This window comes from Panulirus ornatus, chromosome 33 (genome assembly GCF_036320965.1).
Source record: "Panulirus ornatus isolate Po-2019 chromosome 33, ASM3632096v1, whole genome shotgun sequence".
NCBI classification, from domain to species: domain Eukaryota; kingdom Metazoa; phylum Arthropoda; class Malacostraca; order Decapoda; family Palinuridae; genus Panulirus; species Panulirus ornatus.
In genome coordinates this window covers 4,111,765-4,126,614 of record NC_092256.1, presented here as the reverse complement: position 1 = coordinate 4,126,614, position 14,850 = coordinate 4,111,765, and the positions used below count along the sequence as shown (strand labels likewise).

General features: G+C 41.5%; 1 protein-coding gene across 1 annotated transcript in view; it reads right to left on the bottom strand.

Annotated features, from left to right (window-relative positions):
* Positions 1-14,850, bottom strand: part of LOC139759412 (uncharacterized) — a 351,115-nt gene that overhangs the window by 4,486 nt on the left and 331,779 nt on the right. The gene's annotated exons all lie outside the window — the stretch shown is intronic.

The following is a 14,850-nucleotide window of genomic DNA, read 5'->3' as shown; positions in this document are numbered from 1 at the left end:
CAACAACTGACTCACTTTCCAGGCACCCTCACCCCTTACAGACTTGCCCCTCTTTCCAATACTCACACACCCCTACAGGAGACCAACCTTTACCTAAAACCCCCTTACTCTCCTCTCACACCATATATTCGATAGACCTTCTACAAGGCATCTCTTTCAACCGTATCATATGCTTTATGCAGATCCACAAATAACAAAAATCATTCTATTTCTCTATGTATTTCTCACATATATTCTCTATCATACTTGAAACCACATTGTTCCCTCTCAGCATGATGCTCAGTGCATGCCTTCACTCATTCATTCACCTCGCTCCAATGCAGCTTACCATGTATACTCAACAAGCCTCTGTAGTTTGAACACCTACCTTTGTTCCCCTTGTCTTTTTACAATGCCACTATACATACATTCCACCAATCCTCAGGCACTTCACCATACACAGAAAATCCTAACTAAACCATCAACCGCAATACCATGCACTCAAGGTGCCCTGCCACATTTCATCTTATGCATGGCTTTCACCACCTCTTATATCTTCATCAAACTACTTTCCATGGCTTTATTACTTTGCATACCACTTTGCATGCTATTCTATCTCCTCCTCAAGTCATCCCTACTTCCTCATTTGCCCCTTTCACTGCTGTTCCAATTTCTTCTCTTGTTTTTCTCACAATATTAGCCTCCTTCCAAAACACCTTTTCATTCTTCCTGAAGTTTATTCTCATTTACACTTTTTGTCAACCTCTGCAGCTTCCTCTTCACAATCCTGCTGCTTTCTCTTGAGTATCTCCAAATTATTTGCTCTCCTTCCCTCTAAGTATTGCCCATTCACATCTTTTTTTTCTCTTTCACTCGTACCTTAACTTTGTCATCCCACTACTCATTACCCTTTCTCAGCTTCCCACACATCTCCCAATCATTTGCACTCCTTTCCATTAAATACTACCTTTCACTGGTAATTCTACTTTGTCACCCCATCACTAACTACCCTTCCTCACCTGCCCACCTCCCACCTTCTGCATGCCAAACATTTTTTTTAAGGCTTTGTTCATCAACAGAAGTCCACATTAAAGCCAGGCCTTCAATGAAATTAGAGAGGATAATGAAAGGAAAAACATGAGACAAGGGAAAGTACTTAAGAATTTCAGAGGAAGTGAAAAACCTGGCCTTTAAAATGTGCCAGGTCATAGTTATTGGGAAAGAATGAGAGAGTAGAGAGTTCCAAAGCTTTCAGAAGTAGGGAAAAAACAGTTATCAAAATGGCTCATCCTTGAGTTGCCAACAGCCACACACTAATCATGTACTGTAGCAGCTTGCCACAAGCTTCCAGCTTGCTAGAGCAAATACCAAAATGATACTTATAAAGAGGGAAAGTGAGCCAAAATTGAGGTATAGGGCAAATAGGTCAAGTTTTGATGTAAGCCTGGGAGAGTTTACAGGTCAGATCACTTTTGACTCAACTCAGTCAAGTAAGAATGCAGAACTAGAGCCATCTCACACGTGAAAATAGTACTCCATACAAGGATGGATCAGTCTTTTGTATAAACAGAGCAAATGTTTGGAAGAAAAGAAATTTTGACATCTAAATAGGATTCACAGTTTCACAGAGGCAGACAGTTATTTCTGTAATGTGTGGTTTCCAACACTGCCTGGATGATACAGTAATACCAAGCATGTTCATTGAATCAAGAGGTGGAATTACAGAATATTTGATAAAGCGATGAGTAGAATCTGGGTCGTGGAGACATTAAACTTAATCAGATTACATCTATCCCACCAGGATATCCTGTCCAAGTCTGAGTTTATTGAGGTCCTGGTGTTGAGATGAGATGCAGAACAACTGAGAGAAGTACAATTGGGGGATGTGGAAGAATGCAGTGCTGAGTTGTCAATCTATGAGTATATTTAGTTATATGTGGAAGAAAGTAAATCGTTGCTAAGAAGGAAAGAAAATGTAGGAGACAGGACAGAGCCTTAAGGGATGCTGCTGATGATGGAGAAAGGGGAGAGTGGTCCATCAACTACCATGGAGACAGATCAGCCAGAGAGGAAGCAAAGTGAGGGAGGGAATCCAAAAGAGGGGAGCTTTGAGATAAGACCTTGATGCCACATCCTGACTAAAGCTTTGGCTATTTCAAGGGCAACTACATAGGATTCCCAACAACCTTTCACTGGATAATCACCATATCTTGCCTTATGAAAGCAATACTGGTGATCAGAGATAAGTCTGTCAGATTCAAAATGCTTGATGATATGGGAGTTGAGGAGGATTCAAATAGTTTGGAAATGATAGATGTCAAAGCAACAAGATGATAGAGGAGTCAGAATGGTCACCCTGCTCAGGGATAGTATGCTTCCAAGAAGAAAGAAAAGTTCTGGTTTTTAATCAGAAACAGGACACATGAACATGTACAGGTAGAAGTTCAGAGCAACACTCTTTCAGTAAACAAGGAGGGTGCCATTATGACCATAAACCTTGCTTGTGCCCAAAGAGAGAACCACTTTTCAGACAGTTCGAAAAGAGATTATGGGAAGGGTCATAGGAATAGTAAGAGGAAGGAATACTCGGGTCATCCAAGGTAGAGTAAGAGGAGAAATGGGAACCAAAAAGAGTTACTTTGTCTAATGGAAAAGTTAAGGAAAAGTAGAACGATGGAAGTTGTTAGCAATGCCCTTAACTAAAGACCAGAAGACCTATCAGTAAATGAAAAGAAGTTATCAAAATTTCCTTGGTAAATGAATGTTTAGTCTCACAGATAACGTACAATAAATAATTACAAGGGGAGTGGGGTAGGAATGGGATGTATTTAGGGAAGCAATGATGGTTTGAGCAAAGATGCTTGTGGCATGAAAAAGGTGGGAGGTGGGCAGATTAGAAAGGGTGTGATTGGTGGGATGAAAAAGTAAGATTGTTAGTAAAAGAGAAGAGAGAGGCATTTGGACGAGTTTTGCAGGGAAATAGTGCGAATGACTGGGAGATATATAAAAGAAAGCTGAAGGAGGTCAAAAGAAAGGTGCAAGAGGTGAAAAGGAGGGCAAATGAGAGTTGGGATGAGAGAGTATCATTTGATTTTAGGGAGAATAAAAAGATGTTTTGGAAGGAGGTAAATAACGTGCATAAGACACGAGAACAAATGGGAACATCGATGAAGGGGGCTAATGGGGAGGTAATAATAAGTAGTGGTGAAGTGAGGAGATGTAGTGAGTATTTTGAAGGTTTGTTGAAAGTATTAGATGATAGAGTGGCATATATAGGGTGTTTTGGCTGAGGTGGTGTGCAAAATGAGAGGGTAAGGGAGAATAGTTTGGTAAACAGAGAAGAGGTAATGAAAGCTTTGCAGAAGACGAAAGCCGGCAAGGCAGCAGGTTTGGGTGGTATTGCAGTGGAATTTATTAAAAAAAGGGGGTAACTGTTTTGTTAATTGGTTGGTAAGGATATTCAATGTATGTATGTTTCATGGTGAAATGCCTGAGGATTGGCGGAATGCATGCAGAGTGCCATTGTACAAAGGCAAAGAGGATAAAGATTTTTTTTTTTTTTTTTTTTTTTGCTTTGTCGCCGTCTCCCGCGTTTGCGAGGTAGCGATAAAGATGAGTGTTCAAATTACAGAGGTATATGCTTGTTGAGTATTCCTGGGAAATCATATGGGGGGGGGGGGAATTGATTGAGAGGTTGAGGGCATATACAGAGCATCAGATTGGGGAAGAGCAGTGTGGTTTCAGAAGTGGTAGAGGACATGTGGATCAGGTGTTTGCTTTAAAGAATGTATGAGAGAAATACTTAGAAAAACAGAGGGATTTGCATGTTGCATTTATAGATCTGGAGAAGGCATATGATAGGGTTGATAGAGATGCTTTGTGGAAGGTATTAAGAGTACATGGTGTGGGAGGTAAGTTGCTAGAAGTAAGGAAAGATTTTACCAAGGATGAGAGGCATGTGTACGAGTAGAAAGAGAGGAAAGTGATTGGTTTCCAGTGAATGTTGGTTTGCGGCAGGGGTGCGTGAAGTCTCTATGGTTATTTGATTTGTTTATGAATGGAGTGGTTAGAGAGGTGAATGCAACCATTTTGGAGAGAGGGGCAAATATGCAGTCTGTTGTGGATGAGAGGGCTTGGAAAGTGAGTCAGTTGTTGTTCGCTGATAATACAGCACTGGTGGCTGATTCAGGTGAGAAACACAGAAGTTGGTGACTGAGTTTGGTAAAGTGTGTGAAAGAAGAAAGCTGAGAGCAAATGTGAATAAGAGCAAGGTTATTATTCTCAGTAGGGTTGAGTGACACATTAATTAGGAGGCAAGTTTGAATGGAAAAAACTGGAGGAAGTGAAGTGTTTTAGATATCTGGGAGTGGAATTACCAGTGGATGGAACCATGGAAACGGAAGTGAGTCACAGGGTGGGGGAGGGAGCGAAGGTTCTGGGAGTGTTGAAGAATGTGTGTAAGGCAGAGAACGTTATCTCGGAGAGCAAAAATGGGTATGTTTGAAGGAATAGTGGTTCTAACATTTTTATATGGTTGCGGGGCATGTGCTATAGATAGGTTGTGCGGAGAAGGTGGGTGTGTTGGAAATGAAATGTTTGAGGACAGTATGTGGTATGAGGTGGTTTGATAAAGTAAGTAATGAAAGGGTAAGAGAGATTTGTGGTAATAAAGAGTGTGGTTGAGAGAGCAGAAGAGGATGTATTGAAATGGTTTGGTGACATGGAGAGAATGAATGAGGAAAGAGTGACAAAGAGGATATGTATCAGAGGTAGAGGGAGAAAGGTGAAGCGGGAGTTGGAAGGATGGAGTGAAAAAGATTTTCAGCAAATAGGGCCTGAACATACAGGAGGGTGAAAGGTGTGCAATGGATAGGGTGAATTGGAATGGTGTGGTATACCAGGGTCAATGTGCCATCAATGGATTGAACCAAGGCATGTGAAGCATCTGGGGTAAACCATGTAAAACTTTGTGGGGCCTGGATGTGTAAACAGAGCTGTGGTTTTGGTGCATTACGCATGGCAGCTAGAGACTGAGTGTGAACGAATGTGGCTTTTTTTGTCTTTTCCTGATGATACCTCACTGGAGGGGGAGAGGGGTAATGCTATTTTATGTGTGGCGGGTTGGCGACGAGAATGGATGAAGGCAGTAGGTATGAATATGTACATGTATATGTATATGTATGTATACGTTGAAGTGTATATGCATGTATATGTGCGTGTACGGGAATTTTTGCATACACATGTGTATGCGTGTGGGTTGGGCCATTCCTCGTCTGTTTCTTTGCGCTACTTTGCTGACACGGGAGGCGGTGATTAAGCATGATAAATAAATAAATAGATATGTATGTGTATATATATATATATATATATATATATATATATATATATATATATATATATATTTTTTTTCAAACTATTCGCCATTTCCCGCATTAGCGAGGTAGCGTTAAGAACAGAGGACTGGGCCTTTGAGGGAACATCCTAACCTGGCCCCCTTCTCTGTTCCTTCTTTTGGAAAAAAAAAAAAAGAGAGGGGAGGATTTCCAGCCAACCGCTCCCTCCCCTTTTAGTCGCCTTCTACGACACACAGGGAATACGTGGGAAGTATTCTTTCTCCCCTAACCCTAACCCTATATATATATATATATATATATATATATATATATATATATATATATATATATATATATATTATCCCTGGAGATAGGGGAGAAAGAATACTTCCCACGTATTCCCTGCGTGTCGTAAAAGGTGAATAAAAGAGAAGGGAGCGGGGGGGCTGGAAATCCTCCCCTCTCGTTTTTTTTTTTTTTTGATTTTCCAAAGGATGGAACAGAGAAGGGGGCCGGGTGAGGATATTTCCTCACAGGCCCAGTCCTCTGTTCTTAACGCTAGTATGAAAGAAAAAAGACATAAAATATATATATATATATATATATATATATATATATATATATATATATATATATATATATATATTTTTTTTTTTTTTTTTTTTTCATACTATTCGCTATTTCCCGCGATAGCGAGGTAGCGTTAAGAACAGAGGACTGGGCCTTTGAGGGAATGTCCTCACCTGGACCTCTTCTCTGTTCCTTCTTTTGGAAAATTAAAAAAAAAAAAAAAAAAAAAAAAAAAAAAAAAAAAAAAAAAAAAATTAAAAAAAAAAAAAAAAAAAATAAAAAAAAAAAAAAAATATACCTTACCTTACCAATATATATATATATATATATATATATTTCCATTCAAACTCACCTCCCAATTGACTTGACCCTCAACCCTACTGTACCTAATAACCTTGCTCTTATTCACATTTACTCTTAACTTTCTTCTTCCACACACTTTACCAAACTCAGTCACCAGCTTCTGCAGTTTCTCACATGAATCAGCCACCAGCGCTGTATCATCAGCGAACAACAACTGACTCACTTACCAAGCTCTCTCATCCCCAACAGACTTCATACTTGCCCCTCTTTCCAAAACTCTTGCATTTACCTCCCTAACAACCCCATCCATAAACAAATTAAACAACCATGGAGACATCACACACCCCTGCTGCAAACCTACATTCACTGAGAACCAATCACTTTCCTCTCTTCCTACACGTACACATGCCTTACATCCTCGATAAAAACTTTTCACTGCTTCTAACAACTTTCCTCCCACACCATATATTCTTAATACCTTCCACAGAGCATTTCTATCAACTCTATCATATGCCTTCTCCAGATCCATAAATGCTACATACAAATCCATTTGCTTTTCTAAGTATTTCTCACATACATTCTTCAAAGCAAACACCTGATCCACACATCCTCTATGGAGAATGGAGAAAAACTGGAGGAAGTGAAGTGTTTTAGATATCTGGGAGTGGATCTGGCAGCGGATGGAACCATGGAAGCGGAAGTGGATCATAGGGTGGGGGAGGGGGCAAAAATTCTGGGGGCCTTGAAGAATGTGTGGAAGTCGAGAACATTATCTCGGAAAGCAAAAATGGGTATGTTTGAAGGAATAGTGGTTCCAACAATGTTGTATGGTTGCGAGGCGTGGGCTATGGATAGAGTTGTGCGCAGGAGGATGGATGTGCTGGAAATGAGATGTTTGAGGACAATGTGTGGTGTGAGGTGGTTTGATCGAGTGAGTAACGTAAGGGCAAGAGAGATGTGTGGAAATAAAAAGAGCGTGGTTGAGAGAGCAGAAGAGGGTGTTTTGAAGTGGTTTGGGCACATGGGGAGAATGAGTGAGGAAAGATTGACCAAGAGGATATATGTGTCGGAGGTGGAGGGAACGAGGAGAAGAGGGAGACCAAATTGGAGGTGGAAAGATGGAGTGAAAAAGATTTCGTGTGATCGGGGCCTGAACATGCAGGAGGGTGAAAGGAGGGCAAGGAATAGAGTGAATTGGAGCGATGTGGTATACCGGGGTTGACGTGCTGTCAGTGGATTGAATCAAGGCATGTGAAGCGTCTGGGGTAAACCATGGAAAGCTGTGTAGGTATGTATATTTGCGTGTGTGGACGTATGTATATACATGTGTATGGGGGGGTTTGGGCCATTTCTTTCGTCTGTTTCCTTGCGCTACCTCGCAAACGCGGGAGACAGCGACAAAGTATAATAAAAAAAAAAATAAATATATATATATATATATATATATATATATATATATATATATATATATATATATATATATATATATATATATATATAAATCTTTCATAGTATTCGTCATTTCCCGCGTTAGCGAGGTAGCGTTAAGAATAGCGGACTGGGCCTTTGAGGGAATATCCTCACCTGGCCCCCTTCTCTGTTCCTTCTTTTGGAAAAGAAAAGAAAAAAAAATCCAGTCTCATGCATCAAACCTGCTAACACAATCACTCAGCTGCTCCCAAAACACTTGCCCCATATGATTTTTCTTGTTATGACCAGGTGCATAGGCAACAATAATCACCCATCTCTTCATCCACTTTCAGTTTTACCCATATCAATCTAGAGTGCGCCTGTTGGGAAATAACCGGTGTAGACCCCGTTGGTCGCAAATGTGAGACAAAGGGTATTCGAGTACATAGTATTCGAATAGTTATTTCCTATTAGCCAGCCCCATAGCCTAGCAGTAGCATTCCCGCCTGTGGCACAAGGGTCCTAGGTTCGATCCTGGCTGTTGGAGGTTTGTCTGATATATATATATATATATATATATATATATATATATATATATATATATATCCCTGGGAATAGGGGATTAAGAATACTTCCCACGCATTTCTCACGTGTCGTAGAAGGCGACTAAAGGGGACTGGAGCGGGGGGCTAGAAACCCTCCCCTCCTTGTATTTTAACTTTCTAAAAGGGGAAACAGAAGAAGGAGTCACGCGAGGAGTGCTCATCCTCCTCGAAGGCTCAGATTGGGGTGTCTAAATGTGCGTGGATGTAACCAAGATGAGAAAAAAGGAGAGATAGGTAGTATGTTTGAAGAAAGGAACCTGGATAAACGTTTTGGCTCGTGAGTGAAACGAAGCTAAAGGGTAAAGGGGAAGAGTGGTTTGGGAATGTCTTGGGAGTAAAGTCAGGGGTTAGTGAGAGGATAACAGCAAAGGAAAGAGTTTGAGAGTGAATGTGATTAAAAGCAAGTTTATTAGCTTCAGCAGGGTTGAGGGGCAAGTTAGTTAGGATGTGAGTTTGAGTGGAGAAAAATTGGAGGAAGTAAAGCGTTTTAGATACCTGGGAGTGTATATGGCAACGAATGGAACCATAGAAGAGGAAATGAGTCATGATGTGGGGTTGACAGCAAAGGTTCTGGGAGCACAGAAGAATGTGTGGAAAGGGAGAACATTATCTGGGTGGGCAAAAATGGGCATGTTTAAAGGAACAGCAGTCCCAACAACATCATATGGATACAAGGCATGGGCCATAAATAGGGTTGTGTGGAGGAGGGTGGATGTATTGGCAATGATATGTTTGAGGACAATGTGTGCTGTAAGGTGATTTGATTGAGTAAGTAATGGAAAGGTAAGAGAGATTTTTTTTCATTTATCATACTTGATCGCCGTTTCCCGCGTCAGCAAGGTAGTGGCAAAAAAGAGACAAAGAATGACCCATCCACTCATATGCACATACATATACATAAATGACCATAAATGTACATATACATACACATATCAACATATACACATATACATACATACATATGTACATATGTATATCCATATGTACATATGTAAAGCCATTCCCGACACCACCAAGCCCCACAGAAAACAGCAACCCTGCCCCCCACTTCAGCGAATTGGAGCCAGGAAAACAGACAAAAAAGGCTACATTCATTCACAATCTCTGGCTGTCAAGTGTAATGCACCAAAACCTAAGCTCCCTCTCCACATCCAGGCCCCACACACTCCATGACTTACCCAGATATTTCACATGCCCTGGTTTAGTCCACTGAAAGTATGTCTACCCCGGTATACCACATCGTTCCAATTCACTCTATTCCTTGCACACCACTTACCCAGTCAATAAAAAAAATTTTCACTCCATCCTTCCAACTTCAATTTGGTCCTCTGCTTCTCCTTTTTCCCATCACCTCTGACACATATATCCTCTTTGTCAACCTTTCCTCACTTATTCTCTCCATATGTCCAAACCATTTTAACACACCTTCTTCTGCTCTCTCAATCACACTCTTTTTATTGTGATACTTCTCTCTTACCCTTCCATTACTTACTTGATCAAATCACTTCACACCACATATTGTCCTCAAACATTTAATTTCCAACACATCCACCCTCCTCCACACAACCCTATCTATAGCCCATGCCTCGCAACCATATAATATCGTTGGAACTACTATTCCTTCAAACATACCCATTTTTTGCTCTGAGAACGTTCTCTCTTTCCACACATTCTTCATCGCTCCCAGAACCTTCTTTCCATCCCCCAACCTGCGATTCACTTCCACTTCCATAGTTCCATTCACTGCTAAGTCCACTCCAAGATATCTAAAACACTTCACTTCCTACAATTTTTCTTCATTCAAACTTACACCCCAATTAACTTGTCCCTCAACCCTGTTGAACCTAATAACCTTGCTCTTATTCACATTTACTCTCAACTTCCTCCTTTCACACTTTTCCAAACTCAGTCACCAACTTCTGCAGTTTCTCACTTGAATCAGCTACCAGTGCTGTATCATCGGCGAACAACAACTGACTCACTTTCCAGGCCCTCTCATCCCTCAACAAACTACATACTCGCCCCTCTTGCTAAAAACTCTTGCATTTACCTCCCTAACAACCCCATCCATAAACAAATTAAACAATCAAGGAGACATCACACACCCCTGCCGCAAACCGACCTTCACTGAGAACCAGTCATTCTCCTCTCTTCCTACTGGCACACATGCATAACATCCTTGATATAAACTTTTCACTGCTTCTAGCAACTTACCTCCCACACCATATACTCTTAAGACCTTTCACAAAGCATCTCTATCAACTCTCTCATATGCCTTCTTCAGATCCATAAATGCCACATACACATCCAACTTTTTCTAAATGATTCTCACACACATTCTTCAAAGCAAATATCTGATCCACACATCCTCTACCACTTCTGAAACCACACTGCTCTTCCCTAATCTGATGGTCTGTACATGCCTTCACCCTCTCAATCAATACAATCTCATACCAGGAATGCTCAACAACCTTATGCCTTCTGCAGCCTGAACACTCATTTTTATCCCCTTTGCCTTTGTACAGTGGCGCTGTACAGGCATTCTGCCAATCTTTAGGCACTTCACCATGAATATCATTACTAACCAATCAACAACAAAAACACCCCCCTTTCTTAATAGATTCTACTGCAATACCATCCAAACCCGCTGCCTTGACGGATTTCATCTTCCACAAAGCTTTCACTACCTCTTCTCTCTTAACCAAACCATTCTCCCTGACCCTTTCACTTTGCACACCACCCTGACCAAAGCACCCTACGTATGCCACTCTGTCATCAAACAAATTCAATAACCCTGCAAAATACTCACTCCATCTTCTTTTCACTTCATTCATCACTCCCCCCCTCCTGTCCCCCTTACCAATGTTCCCATTTGTTCTCTTGTCTTTTGCAACTTATTTACCTCCTTCCAAAACATCTTTTTATTCTCCACAAAGTTTAATGATACTCTCTCGACACACTCTCATATGCCCTCTTTTTCAACTCCGGCACCTTCCTCATGACTTCCTGCCGCTTTCTTTTATACACCTCCCAGTTATTTGCACTCCTTCCTTGTAAGTATCGTCCAAACAACTCTCTTTTCTCTTTCACTAACTACTTTACTTTTTAATCCCACCACTCATTACCCTTTCTAATCTCCCACCTTTATCATGCTCTTTTCTACGCCTATCAAGTAACACAATCCAATAATGCCCTTTGACAATTTCTCCTACTCAAATATATATACTTATGTAAATCTCTCTATTTACACAAGGTATTCCCAATTCCCAACTACCAGTCTTTTTTCAGCACACAGATCCAGAAGCTCCTTACCATTTCCATTCACAACACTGGATACCCCATGCACATCAATTATACCCTCAACTACCACATTACTCACCTTCACATTTAAACCACCCATCACTAATACCAAGTCCTGTGCACCAAAGATGCTGACACACTCACTCAGCTGATCCTAAAACTATTGCCTCTCATGGCCAGGTGCATAAGCACCAGTAATCACCTCTCTCTTTCCATCTACTTTCAGTTTTACCCCATCAATCTAGAAGAGGGTAAGCTGAAACAGTTTTGACATATGAAGAGAATGAGTGAGGAAAGGTTGACAAAGATGATGTGTCAGAAGTGGAGGGAGCAAGAAGAACACAGCGACCAAACTGGAAATGGAAATGAAAAATATTTGGAGCATTCGGAACCTGGACATGCAGAAGGGTGAAAGGTATGCACAGAATAAATCAACTGGAATGATATGGTATAATGGGATTGACGTGCTGTCAGTGGACTTAAGCAAGGCATGTGAAACATCTGGGGTTAACCTAGGAAGGGTCTGTGCGGCCTGCATGAGGAGAGGGAGCTGTGGTTTCAGTGCACTACAGATAAAAGCTTGATAATGGATGTGAGTGGATACGGCCTTTCTTCGTTTGTTCCTGGTGCTACCTCACTAACGCAGGAGACGGACATCAAGTATGAATATCTATCATACTTTGCTACCTCCTGCGTTAGCGTGGTAGCGCAAGGAAACAGACAAAAGAATGGCCCAACACACCCTCATATACATGTATTTACATAAACGCCCAAACATGCACATATAAATACCAATACATTTCAACTTATACATACATATACATACACAGACATATACATATATACACATGTGCTTATTCATACTTGCTGCCTTCATCCATTCCCATCGCCACTCCACTACACATGAAATGGCACCCTCCTCACACCCCCGAGCGCGTGCGAGGTAGCGCTAAGAAAAGACTACAAAGGCCACATTCGCTCACACTCAGTCTCTAGCCGTCATGTGCAATGCACCGAAACCACAGCTCCCTTTCCACATCCAGGCCCCACAAAATTTCCATGGTATACCCCAGACGCTTCACATGCGCTGGTTCAATCCACTGACAGTAGGTCAACCCCGGTATACCACATTGTTCCGATTCACTCTATTCCTTGCACCCTCCTGTATATTCAGGCCTCGATCACTCAAAATCTTTTTCCCTCCATCCTTCCACCTTCAATTTGGTCTCCCACTTCTCCTTGGTCCCTCCACCTCTGACACATATATCCTCTTTGTCAATCTTTCCTCACTCATTCTCTCGATGTGACCAAACCATTTCAATATACCGTCTTCTGCTCTCTCAACCACACTCTTTTTATTACCACATATCTCTCTTAGCCTTCCATTACTTACTCGATCAAACCACCTCACACCACATATTGTCCTCAAACATCTCATTTCCAACACATCCACCCTTTTCCACACAACCCTATCAATAGCTTATGCCTTGCAACCATATAACATTGTTGGAACCACTATTCCTTCAAACATACCCATTTTTGCTCTCAGAGATAACGTTCTCGCCTTCCATACATTCTTCAACGTTCCCAGAACCTTCTCCCCCTCCCCCACCCTGAGACTCACTTACGCTTCCATGGTTCCATCCGCTGCTAAATCCACTCCTAGATATCTAAAACCACACTTCACTTTCACAAGTCTTTCTCCATTCAAGCTTACCTCCCAACTGACTTGTTCCTAAACCCTACTGAACCTAATAACTTTGCTCTTATTCACATTTTCTCTCAGCTCTCTTCATTCACACATTTTACCAAACTCAGTCACCAACTTCTGCTGTTTGTCAACCGAAGCAGCCACCAGCGCTGTATCATAAGCGAACAACAACTGACTCACTTCCCAAGCCCTCTCATTCACAACAGACTGCATACTTGCCCCTCTCTCCAAAAATCTTGTATTCACCTCCCTAACAACCCCATCCATAAACAAATCAAACAACCATGGAGACATCACGCACCCCTGCCGCAAACCTACATTCACTGGAAACCAATCACTTTCATCTCTTTCTACTCGTACACATGCCTTACATCCTTGATGAAAACTTTTCACTGCTTCTAGCAACTTACCTTCCACAGAGCATCTCTATCAACTCTATCATATGCCTTCTCCAGATCCATAAATGCTACATACAAATCCATTTGCTTCTCTAAGTATTTCTCACATACATTCTTCAAAGCAAACACCTGATCTACACATCCTCTATTACTTCTGAAACCACACTGCTCTTCCCCAGTTTGATGCTCTGTACATGCCTTTACCCTCTCAATCAATACCCTCCCATATAATTTCCCAGGAATACTCAACAAACTTATACCTCTGTAATTTGAACACGTACCTTTATCCCCTTTGCCTTTGTACAATGGCACTATGCATGCATTCTACCAATCCTCAGGCACTTAACCATGAACGATACATACAGTAAATATCTTCACCAACCAGTCAACAACACAGTCATCCCCTATTTTAATAGATTCCGCTGCAATATCATCCGAACCCACCGCCTTGCCGGCTTTCATCTTCCGCAAAGCTTTCACTACCTCTTCTCTGTTTACCAAACCATTCTCCCTGCCCCTCTCACTCTGCACACCACCGCGACCAAAACACCCTATATCTGCCACTCTGTCATCAAACACATTCAACAAACCTTCAAAATACTCACTCCATCTTCTCACTTCACCACTACTTTTTATTACCTCCCCAGTAGCTCCCTCCACCGATGTTCCCATTTGCTATCTTGTCCTATGCACTTTATTTACCTCCTTCCAAAACATCTTTTTATTCTTCCTAAAATTTAACGATGGTCTCTCAACCTAGCTCTCATTTGCCTTTTTTTTTTTTTTCACCGCTTGCACTTTTGACCTCCTGCCTCCTACTTCTCTGAAAAATCATCCCAATGCCTCTCTCTTCTCTTTCACTAACAATCTTACCTCTTCATCCTACCACTCAATACCCTCTATAATCTGCCCACCTCCCACCTTTCTCATGCCACAGGCATCTTTTGCGCAAGCCATCACTGCTTCCCTAAACACATCACATCCTCCCCCACTCCCCTTACGTCATTTGCTCTCATCTTTTTCCATTCTGCACTCAATCTCTCCTGGTACTTCCTTACACAAGTCTCCTTCCCAAGCTCACTTACTCTCACCACTCTCTTCACTCCAACATTCTCTCTTCTTTTCTGAAAACTTCTACAAATCTTCACCTTTGCCTTCACAAGATATAATCAGACATCCCTCCAGTTGCCCCTCTCAGCACATTAACATCCAAAAGTCTCTCTTTCACGCGCATATCAATT